General features: G+C 39.8%; 1 long non-coding RNA gene across 1 annotated transcript in view; it reads left to right on the top strand.

Moving 5' to 3' along the window:
* Positions 1 to 274: 274 nt before the first annotated feature.
* LOC117953433 overlaps positions 275 to 10,673 on the top strand; it is a 21,268-nt gene continuing 10,869 nt past the window's right edge. The window contains exon 1 of the long non-coding RNA XR_004658611.1: positions 275 to 345. This is a non-coding gene — a long non-coding RNA (uncharacterized LOC117953433). The remainder of the gene's footprint in view (positions 346 to 10,673) is intronic.

Raw genomic sequence — 10,673 nt, 5'->3', positions numbered from 1 at the left:
TTTGGTGGACGGTGGAAAAAACAATTCTTTCCCTGGGCATTAACAATAGGGCTCAAAACCCAGATACTGTGATCTTTCCGGAGCTGAGGAAAGCTGTGAAAATGGCTGAACTAGCCTTCACCAGGGCATATATCCGGGTGCCCTGATTAACTTTTCTAGGTCCCTCCCACCCACTGAACAGGCCAACCTGAGGCTCCTGAACAAGCACATTCTGGCCAATTATGACTCTATCCCCCAGCTGTCCAGAAACAGCTTCACGGTGGACAAGGACCCGATCCACTGGTCTAAGCAGACCGGGGAGCACGTGCTGCAGCACTGGATCCAGCATTTAAACATGTGAACCCTGTAAGTACAAAAAATTAAACAGGGTTAAAAACTGTGATTAATCTCTGTCAATCTTTTCAGTTTACAGCAGCACATACCTTACTTTTAAACAAAGGGTTACCCTTTATTCCATCCCAGCATAGACAGAATCACAAGGATCAAACTAGGATGGATCTACAGGATTACCATAGAAAATTGTATACCATATTGTGTACTACGATGGTAAACCTGAGTCTGTGCATTTGCCCTTTATTCCGAGGTCCACTTGGCTCCCTGCTGCCACACAACTCCCACCAGAACTTACCAAATTAACTCAATTTGATTTAGAATACTTCCAGCGAAACCATAACATAGGCTGGACCAAAACTAATGTGACTAAATATGAAGCGGAGGCACATAAATTAAGCAATAATGATGAAATTGTAATTAAACCGGCAGTTAAAGGGAGCTCTGTGGTCCTCATGGACGGAAAGGATTACCTCTGGGAGGGATATAGACAACTTAATGATACCAATTATTAGATTAAATTAAATAAACCTATATATTAAGATACAACACCTCTTATAGAAAATATTCTATTATCATTATATAATAAGACATTTATAAATATGAAGAAAAAAAAACTACCTCCAGGGGGATGAAGACCCCAAACTGGGCCGCTTTTACATGCTGCCAAAGATCTACAAAAGCAGAGAATCATGGAGCCTCCCACACCGGATCCCCCCAGGCCGCCCTATAGTCTCTGACTGTGAGAGTGAGACTTACTACACAGCAGAGTTTATAGATTTTTATTTAAAAACCCTGTTGATGCAACATCCTAGTTACATCAAGGATACATATGATTTTGTTGAGAGGAAGGTGTAGACAGCCTGTACACCAACATCCAAACACCTGAGGGCCTATTAGCGGTCAGACACGCCCTACAAAAATATCCAAAAGGCCGGATAAAGAAATTTAATTTAATTTAATTTAATTCTAAATTATTAGAAATGTATTTAACCCAAAATGATTTTGAATTTGATGGCCAATATTTTCTACAGGTGAAAGGCACGGCGATGGGGAAGCGATTTGCTCCCTCATATGCCAACATATTTATGGCTGAGTGGGAGGAAAGCACTCTGGCCTCCTGCCAGAAGAGACCGCTGCACTATTTCCGTTATCTGGATGACATTTGGGGAGTTTGGCAGCATTCAAAGGAGGATTTTGATCATTTTATACGTACCTTAAACAACCACAGGCAGTCCATTAGGGTCAAATCCCCCATTAGTTGGAGCTCAATCGATTTCCTGGACACGACGACCTTCAAGGGGACGGACTTCCTCAATACACACAAGCTAGAGGTGAAGGTTTTCTTTAAAGAGACAGACATGCATGCGCTACTGTACAGGTCTACCCATCACCCTAAACATACTTTTGCAGGGTTAGTGAAGTCTTAACTATTGAGATTTAAAAGAATCTGCACCAGAGCAGAGGACTTTAAAGCAGCGGTTAAGATTTTATTTTCCTAAAGACGTTTCTAAAAGACCACAGACTTATTGCAGCCTTTAGAAAAAATAAAAACCCAGGAGACATTCTGGTCAGAGCAAACTTGAAACCACTAAAGGAACAAAAGACCAGATCCAAATCAGACTTTTTTTAGAAATTATAGAATGATACAGAATCAGACTTATAAAGAAGTATTCATGACACAGAGAAATACCACAGCACATACAAAGAATGTGGTTTATAGGAATTAGATGTTTAAAGTGCACCTAACCAGTCACTTTGTCGGGCACGAAGTAGGTTCCCTGACCTAACCTCAAACATTTGTTTATTGGGCTATGTGTTAGGGCTTTTTGCTTAAACTCAACCATTTAAGTTTGAGAAGATATCAGGTGACCCCCTGCCCAAATCCTAACCATTTAAGGATAGGATTACACTCGGAATTCTTGCCTAACCCTAACCTTTTCATTTTAGAGATACATGCAAAAATTTCCTGTCTAAACCCAACCATTTATTTTAATTAAAAAAGTGTTGGAGCTACATCCTGCTCCATCTCAGGGTTCATTCAATTAGTAGTAAAAATCTCAGATGTGGATATGTGAATCCATTTTATTACATAGGATATCCTAGAGACAAATACAGAGTCAACCTAACACGGCTCTCCCCCAAATTTGTCTGACTCTCTGCTCCTGGACCCCCTGGACTTATTCACAAAGGTTGGGGTCTCTTGATCACAGTGATGTCTTTGTGTGCTTATCCGTTATCTTTTCAGTTGGAATGGGACTGAAGGTTTATGACTCTCAGTTGAGGAAAAAATCAGTGGGGGTAAAAGAAACTGAAACCAGACTCAGGATGGTCACTGACAATCAATTCTGCTTCTAACACATTTAGGAGAGGTGGATTATAACAAGATATACCAGAACATCTATATTATAAAACAAAAGTATTGCAAAACAACTTAATGCAACAAACAACAAACTATATACTTATAACAACAAACTTAATGCCTGACCAACATGTCTTCATTTCTGTTGAAATAATGCTTTTACCTTTTAGCTTGAATGTATAATGCAAATCACACACAATGTTTAAGCACATATAACATTTTAAATCCCAACATTCCCTCTTTTGATTCCCTCTTGGGATCATCTTTATGTAGATCCTATTCAGTGAACACAATGAAATGACAAACGTCCCAGCATTAATCATGGAGCACCCCGGAATAAAGCATTGAGTTTTATACTCCCCCTTTCTTATCTCACTCTGTGAGAACCCCACCTCAATGTTTACTCATCCTGTGAACAGATCATAATGTTGTCAACATATTAAATCACAGTACTTTTCAATACCTGATCTATCCCTTTCAAATCATCTTTTAACACTTAATTAAAAATGTAAGGAATATGTTTAATCCATCTGTATTAACATAGTTGCCACCGATCTTGCTTGAAACTATAACAGGAAATATAATGCGAATGTTATAACATTTTATAAGACCCTTAAAAATTTAATTTTCCATTCCAAATTGCTTATATATTTAAGGCATGTCTTAACCCTTCATACATGTTTGTTCACATGAACTTAACCTAATTTGTAGAATAAGAATAAGTAATTCTAAAATATTCGTTGTTCCCACTATTGTATGTGTATTTTCTGAATGTGAGTCTGTGAGTACAATTTGCCCTTCACGTGTGCATCTGAAATACCAGAACCAGGATGGTCTCTCGCTCCCCCTCTCTTCTCCTTATCAGTCCATCCTCTGATCGTTGGTCTGTACCTCGGTGTCTCAGTTTATGGTGTAGCAGCCCTCAGGGTCACATGGTTGACCCCTCCAGAGCCCTCTCACCTCAGTTTCAGCAAGGCCCCAGCCAGAGCATGTGGACCCCACTGCTTGCTCTGCAGTCCAGCACAGCACACTTACAGATGTTGCGATCACTATCAAACGTTTAGCCCTGGTCCACTTTTAATGTCACTTTGGGCCAAGAATCGCAGCCAGACCATGAACCTTTATGGTCTTTAGCTGTGCTGTGGTCTGAGGTGATGTGATGGTTGTTGTTGATCTTCTGGTACGGTTTGTCACTGATCCTGCAGCTGGAGGAGCGAGATGGACCTGGTTCTGACACAACGAGGCCCTGTGTGGCACAAAACAGAACTCCAAAAAGCATTATCTTTTCTTTTATCAATACTCATTTAGTGTATGTCACTCATTGTTATAAAATAACATTTCTTTCCCTCTTGCTGGTTTAACTCTATATAATCCATACAAACATTCTAAAGAGAAACACTGGTTTTGGAACTTATCTCTTGTAAGCCTCAGTTTACGTTACGGGTTATGTTTCTGCACAAATTAAAACAAAATCGTAGAGTAGTTTAATATCCTTAATGCTATGGACACTGTATTATTGCTACTGTATCCCTCTTTTTGAGTTATGTCTCCTACAGCATACCTGTTCATAATTATGTAGTACTTTCAGCCATTAACACACTGTCTTGCGTTACAAACCAACATCTTGATCTTAAAAGCAACCAAACAAAAAGTCAAAAAAGAAAACGAAAAGAATCACCCCAATAAAATGTTTCCACATCAACTTAATAGTTTAAACAGTTTGTCATGTAAAAACCTAAAATACAAACAAAATCCACAATTAAACCTCACTGAAAAGCTCATTTGAGCACCACATTAAATATACATAGAATCAAATCAGCTTGAATTGGTTTTAATCTTATCTCAACCAACAAACTTAGATGAATTATAACAAAAGGAATGTTTCTTTAATTCTCTATTTTAGGTTGCAACAAAAATTTGTACTAATTAATGTCTAACTTGTTGTCCTGGTAACAGCAGAACCCACTTTAGCGCCTAGTGGTTTAGTCTATCCAGTTTGTTACCTGATATGAGAACAGATCTCATTATACTGTGTAATTTATGATCAAAATCTTCACTGAGCTGCAGGTCTACTGCAACCCCTCTTTATTTTGTGCAAACCTCTGTTTTTACCTTAACCTTTTCTATGCGTGTGTGTTTTCTTGAAAGAACCCACAGTTCAGCTGTCCTCTATACCTCTGGAAAGAAAAGGATTTCTCTCCTTTTTTCTTTCCACTTTACTTTAAAGAAGTCTTAGGCTGAATCCCATTTCCCCGTCTTACCCCTACCCCTTGGCCCTTACCCCTACCCCTTGGCCCTTGAAACCAAGGGGTAGGGTGAAAACATACCCCTATGAAATGGGACACCACTTGGTGACATCACCATACAGTATTGATCACAAACTTCCAAGATGCCGTCTCTGTATGTCGACTCAGTGGGTTTGGACAACAGTGACATATTTATATATTTTATAGTTATTTTATGTTCACTTTGGTGGTGCAGAGGCAAATGTTCTTATCTCTGTAGTACTTAGGTCTGTTTGCAATACATCTATGTACACATGTATCATGTATACATACAAATACACCCTGTCTACATGGTGTGTTGTATATCTGTTTCAGTTATCACCGTTTTGAATGTCATTGATGAAACATTTTGTTAACAAAAATCGGTCTTTATTGCTGATAAATTAAACATAACAGGCAAAAACATTACATAAAATTATGTTACAGAACCATTATCAACTATTAGAACCATAACTAACATGTCACACACATAAAAATACACTCATATGTGTAAAACTAAAAAAAATACACACAAGACCACAAACCAACAAAATAACTCAGCTGTTCTGATATTCCAGACCAGTCTGATGCATTTTGGCCAGTAAACTCCCCCCCCCCCTCACATTTCATCAGTGTCCCGAATCAAAACCAACAACAATATACAGTACAAGTGCATGAACAATGAACAATGAAAAGGAATTAATCACAAATGATTACAATAATACACTCCAAATGCAATAATAAATGGGTACAACGTGAACAAAGGATTTAGGAAACATCTGCTCGTTTTCAGCCCCAAAGTGGATCAGCTGTTGGGTTTCCTCTTGCGTCCCTGAGTGATACAGGGCAGTATATGTAAAGCACGTAGCTATGTATCATAGACCGTTAATATTAATGTATATCTATACAGTCTATGCGAGGCAGAGAAATGCGGGACTGTTGTACAAATCAACGTTAGCGTTAGCGATTAGCGTTAGGGATTAGCCTTAGCATTGCAAGCTAACCCTGACCCTAGGTATTGGGACAGCACTAGGTCCCGCATGAACGCGCAAAAACTAGGGAAAGGGGTAAGGGGACGGGGTAAGACGAAGGATTGGGATTCCGCCTTAATCCATGACATTAATTCCAAAATGTTACTGTTGTAGGGTCAGCCATAGTAATAGAAAGAAATATCATAATTTCCCTGTTCTACGTTTAAAGTCCCAATTCCAAACTGTAAATATCTTTCTATTTCTGTTACCAACAAAATTCCCCTAAAACATTGCCCAATTAAGAAAAGTATCACAAAAGTAATGCATGTGCTTAAGGTATGAAAAGTTAACATTATAGGAAGCCTCACATTTTTCTTTTATTTAACCTGGAAATGATCAAAGCCATTTTCTATTAGTCAACTGAGTAATTTAATCAATTAACGCTTTCAACTGGAATTTTTTTAGATCTATACATTAACTGAAGTTTGATTCTTTGCTTCACCCACATCTTCTTCTTTCTCCCAATAACATCATTCTTAGTGTTATCAGATCTGTTTTCTTTTAATTTAACCCTTGTGTTACCTTTTGCCCTGCAGAGGCATTTTTTTTTTTTTTTTTAAATGAGGTTTCTTATCTGTGTTTTTTACAGCCCCCTCTGTGGAAGGAGTCAAAGGGGGAGCCTGCTCTTGCAGCAGCCTGTGTCCCCCCCTTCCTCCACTTCAAGTTTGTGTGTTTGTTGTCTCAATGCAGAATCGTGATATTCTACTGTCCCACGGTTGTTTCTCGCTTTCGCTTCGCAGCAGCGGAGTTGACTATGAGTGGAGAGGGGCTCTGGGGCACGCATTTTCTCATTTCTTGTCTCCCTCTGAACCATCTGTTAACAAGGTGGTATCTTTGCACAGAGTCACTGCCCCTTTATGTATGTTTACTGCTGGTTAAATTTCACGTGTGCCAACCGGAGAATATGGTGGCAGCCTTGTGTCTAGATTTTATGGAAATTACTGATCATTTTTCTGTCCCTGTATGTTATAAGCCTTGTCTTCCTTATCTTCCTTGTCTTGTGTACGAGTGTCCCTTATGGGGTTTGCTGCTCCCTGCATGAGCATTAAAAGACCGTGGAGAACAGCATGGTACCTTCTACCTTCATTATTTTATTTCTCAATTTGGCACGTAATATGAGACCCACGGTTTTGGTGTCATCCTCTAATTTAGTCATATTATCCTTTTAATTTATGCATTCCATCCCACAGTGGACAGAACAACGGCTTCTCAGTATTTGTTGTCTTTTTGTACTACAGGATCTTAGTTGTCCTGTGCTTGTTTCATGTACACATACTGGTCTTTTGGAGTGCTCACGGCCGCGTGTCTCTTAGCCACAGTGGTGTGTGTGTGCCTATTCAATATCTTTCAATTGGAATGTGAATGAGGGTTTATGACCCTCAGTTCAGGAAAAGATCAGTGGGGGTAAAAGTGACGGAAACCAGACAAACTATATACTTATAACAACAAACTTAATGCTTGACCATCATGTTTTCATTTCTGTTGAAATAATACTTTTACCTTTTAGCTTGGACTTATAATGCAAATCACACACAATGTTTAAACACATACAGTGGTGTGAAAAAGTGTTTGCCCCCTTCCTCATTTCCTGTTCCTTTGCATGTTTGTCACACTTAAGTGTTTCGGAACATCAAACCAATTTAAACAATAGTCAAGGACAACACAAGTAAACACAAAATGCAATTTGTAAATGAAGGTGTTTATTATTAAAGGTGAAAACAAATCCAAACCATCATGGCCCTGTGTGAAAAAGTGATTGCCCCCTAAACCTAATAACTGGTTGGTTCACCCTTAGCAGCAAAAACTGCAACCAAGCGTTTGCAATAACGTGCAATGAGGCTTTTACAGCGTCCTGGAGGAATTTTGGCCCACTCATCTTTGCAGAATTGTTCTAATTGAGTTGCATTAGAGGGTTTTCGAGCATGAACGGCCTTTTTAAGGTCATACCACAACATCTCAAGAGGATTCAGGTCAGAACTTTGTTTAGGCCACTCCAAAGTCTTCATTTTGTTTTTCTTCAGCCATTCGGTGGTGGACTTGCTGGTGTGTTTAGGATCATTGTCCTGCTGCAGAACCCAAGTTCGTTTCAAGTCTCAAGTTCAGCTTGAGTACACAAACAGATGGTCGGACATTCTCCCTCAGGATCTCTTGGTAGACAGCAGAATTCATAGTTTCTTTTATCACGGCAAGTCTTCCAGGTCCTGAAGCAGCAAAACAGCCCCAGACCATCACACTACCACCACCATATTTTACTGTTGGTATAATGTTCTTTTTAGGAAATGCAGTGTTCCTTCTACGCCAGATATACTTGGACACACACCTTCCAGAGTTTCCACTTTTGTCTCATCGGTCCACAGACTGTTGTCCCAAAAGTCTTGGGGATCATCAAGATGTGTTGTGGAGAAATTGAGATGAGCTTTGATGTTCTTTTTGCTCAGCAGTGGTTTTCTCCTTGGAGCTCAAGTCCAGTTGCCCAGTCTTTTCCTGATGGTGGAGGCATGAACGCTGACCTTAACTGAGGCAAGTGAGGCCTGCAGTTCTTTGGACGTTGTTGTGGGGTCTTTTGTGACCTCTTGGATGAGTCGTCGCTGCGCTCTTGGGGTAATTTTGGGCGGCCGGCCACTCCTGGGAAGGTTCACCACTGTTCCATGTCTTCGCCATTTGTGGATAATGGCTCTCACTGTGGTTCGCTGGATTCCGAAAGCTTTGGAAATGGCTTTATAACCCTTTCCAGACTAGTAGATCTCAATTACTTTCTTTCTCAATTGTTCATGAATTACTTTGGGTCTCGGCATGACGTGTAGCTTTTAAGCATCTTCTGGTGGACCTTACTGTGCCAAGCAGCTCCTATTTAAGTGATGCCTTGATTGTGAACAGGTGTGGCAATAATCAGGCCTGGGTGTGGCTAAAGAAATTGAACTCAGGTGTGGACAACCACAGTTATAGTATGTTTTAACAAGGGGGGCAATCACTTTTTCACACAGGGCCCATGATGGTTAAGATTTTTTTTCACCTTTAATAATTAACAACTTCATTTACAAATTGCATTTTGTGTTTACTTGTGTTGTCCTTGACTATTGTTTAAATTGGTTTGATGTTCCGAAACACTTAAGTGTGACAAACATGCAAAGGAACAGGAAATGAGGAAGGGGGCAAACACTTTTTCACACCACTTTAAAATGGATTAGGATTATATATACTGAACCACAGGCAGCAGTTTTAACTAATGGACTCAAGTCTGAATACTTTAATACTCACAGGGGGGTGATGCAGGGCTGCCCTTTATCGCCTCTCTTATTTGTTTTGGCTATAGAGCCGCTTGCAGAGGCCATTAGGACGACACCTACGGTACGTGTTTGGAGACTTGACAGCTGTGACACAAAATAACCTTATTTGCGGATGATGATCTAATCCTTCTAAGTGACCCTGAAACATCCGTACCAAGTCTTCTCGATTTAATTGACCGATTTAGTCGTTTTTCAGGTTATACGATTTACCTGACTAAATCTGAGGCGATGCCACTATGCACCCTCTCAATGATACCACTTACTACACCTCCCTTTCCTTTTAAATGGTCTCCCAATGGGTTTGTGTACCTAGGAATCTTCATCACCCCATCCTTTGATCAATTATATAAAGCCAACTTTCCCCCACTATTTTGTAAAATGAAACAGGACCTAGAGCGATGGATGTCGCTTCCCATTTCCTTCTTGGGGCGTATTTCTTTGATCAAAATGAATGTCCTGCCTAGGTTATTGTATCCTATCCAAATGATTCCTGTGTTGTTTTCTAAGCGGGTGTTGAAGGATATAGATGGTTGGCTCAGCGCTTTCATTTGGAGCAAGCGCAGACCCAGGCTTAAGATGGCTGTGTTACAACTACCAAGCTCAAGGGGCGGCCTAGATCTACCAAATATAAAAATTTACCAGCTTGGCACCCATTTGAGATTTGTACAAGAATGGGTCACGGGTAAAACCTCGATTTGGATGTTTGACATTGAGACAGCACTATCACACTGCAGACTAAGCGACTTGTTTTTTTAAAATAATTTTAGAGAAATCAAAACCCTTTGTGTTAATTCAGTAACAATGAATACTCTAAAAGCATGGCGGATTACCCGACGACTTGAGAGAAGATCAAATCTCACATCCATTCTTACCCCAATAATAAATAATCCTGCTTTTCCCCTAGGTTCCTCGGACCCTGGTTTTCAGCAATGGTCTAACAAGAACATAAAATCCCTTAGCAACCTATTTGTAGATCATAAACTAATGTCATTTGAACAACTTGCAAACATTCACAACCTCTCCAAACAGGATTTCTATCGTATCTTACAAATAAGGCATTATATTACTCACAGCACAAGCCTTATTGACCACCCTGAAACATCTGCTGTTGAGAAAATTCTGTTTAATCAACATGTGAAAGCATCTATGAACTCCCTTTACCATGCACTGAACGGAGTTTCAGCTGCTGATGTTTCAGGGGTGTGTGGGAGAGGGAATTGTCTGTAACCATAGAGGAGGGCAAATGGGATACTATCTGGTCTCTTGCAAAAGGGATATCAATTTGTACTCGGACAAGGGAAATACAATTTAAGATCTTGTAGACTACATACAGTGGGTACGGAAAGTATTCAGACCCCTTTAAATTTTTCACTCTTTGTTTCATTGCAGCCTTTTTCCA

This window comes from Etheostoma cragini, chromosome 11, assembly GCF_013103735.1.
Source record: "Etheostoma cragini isolate CJK2018 chromosome 11, CSU_Ecrag_1.0, whole genome shotgun sequence".
Classification (NCBI taxonomy): domain Eukaryota; kingdom Metazoa; phylum Chordata; class Actinopteri; order Perciformes; family Percidae; genus Etheostoma; species Etheostoma cragini.
This window is presented reverse-complemented; position numbering and strand designations above follow the sequence as displayed.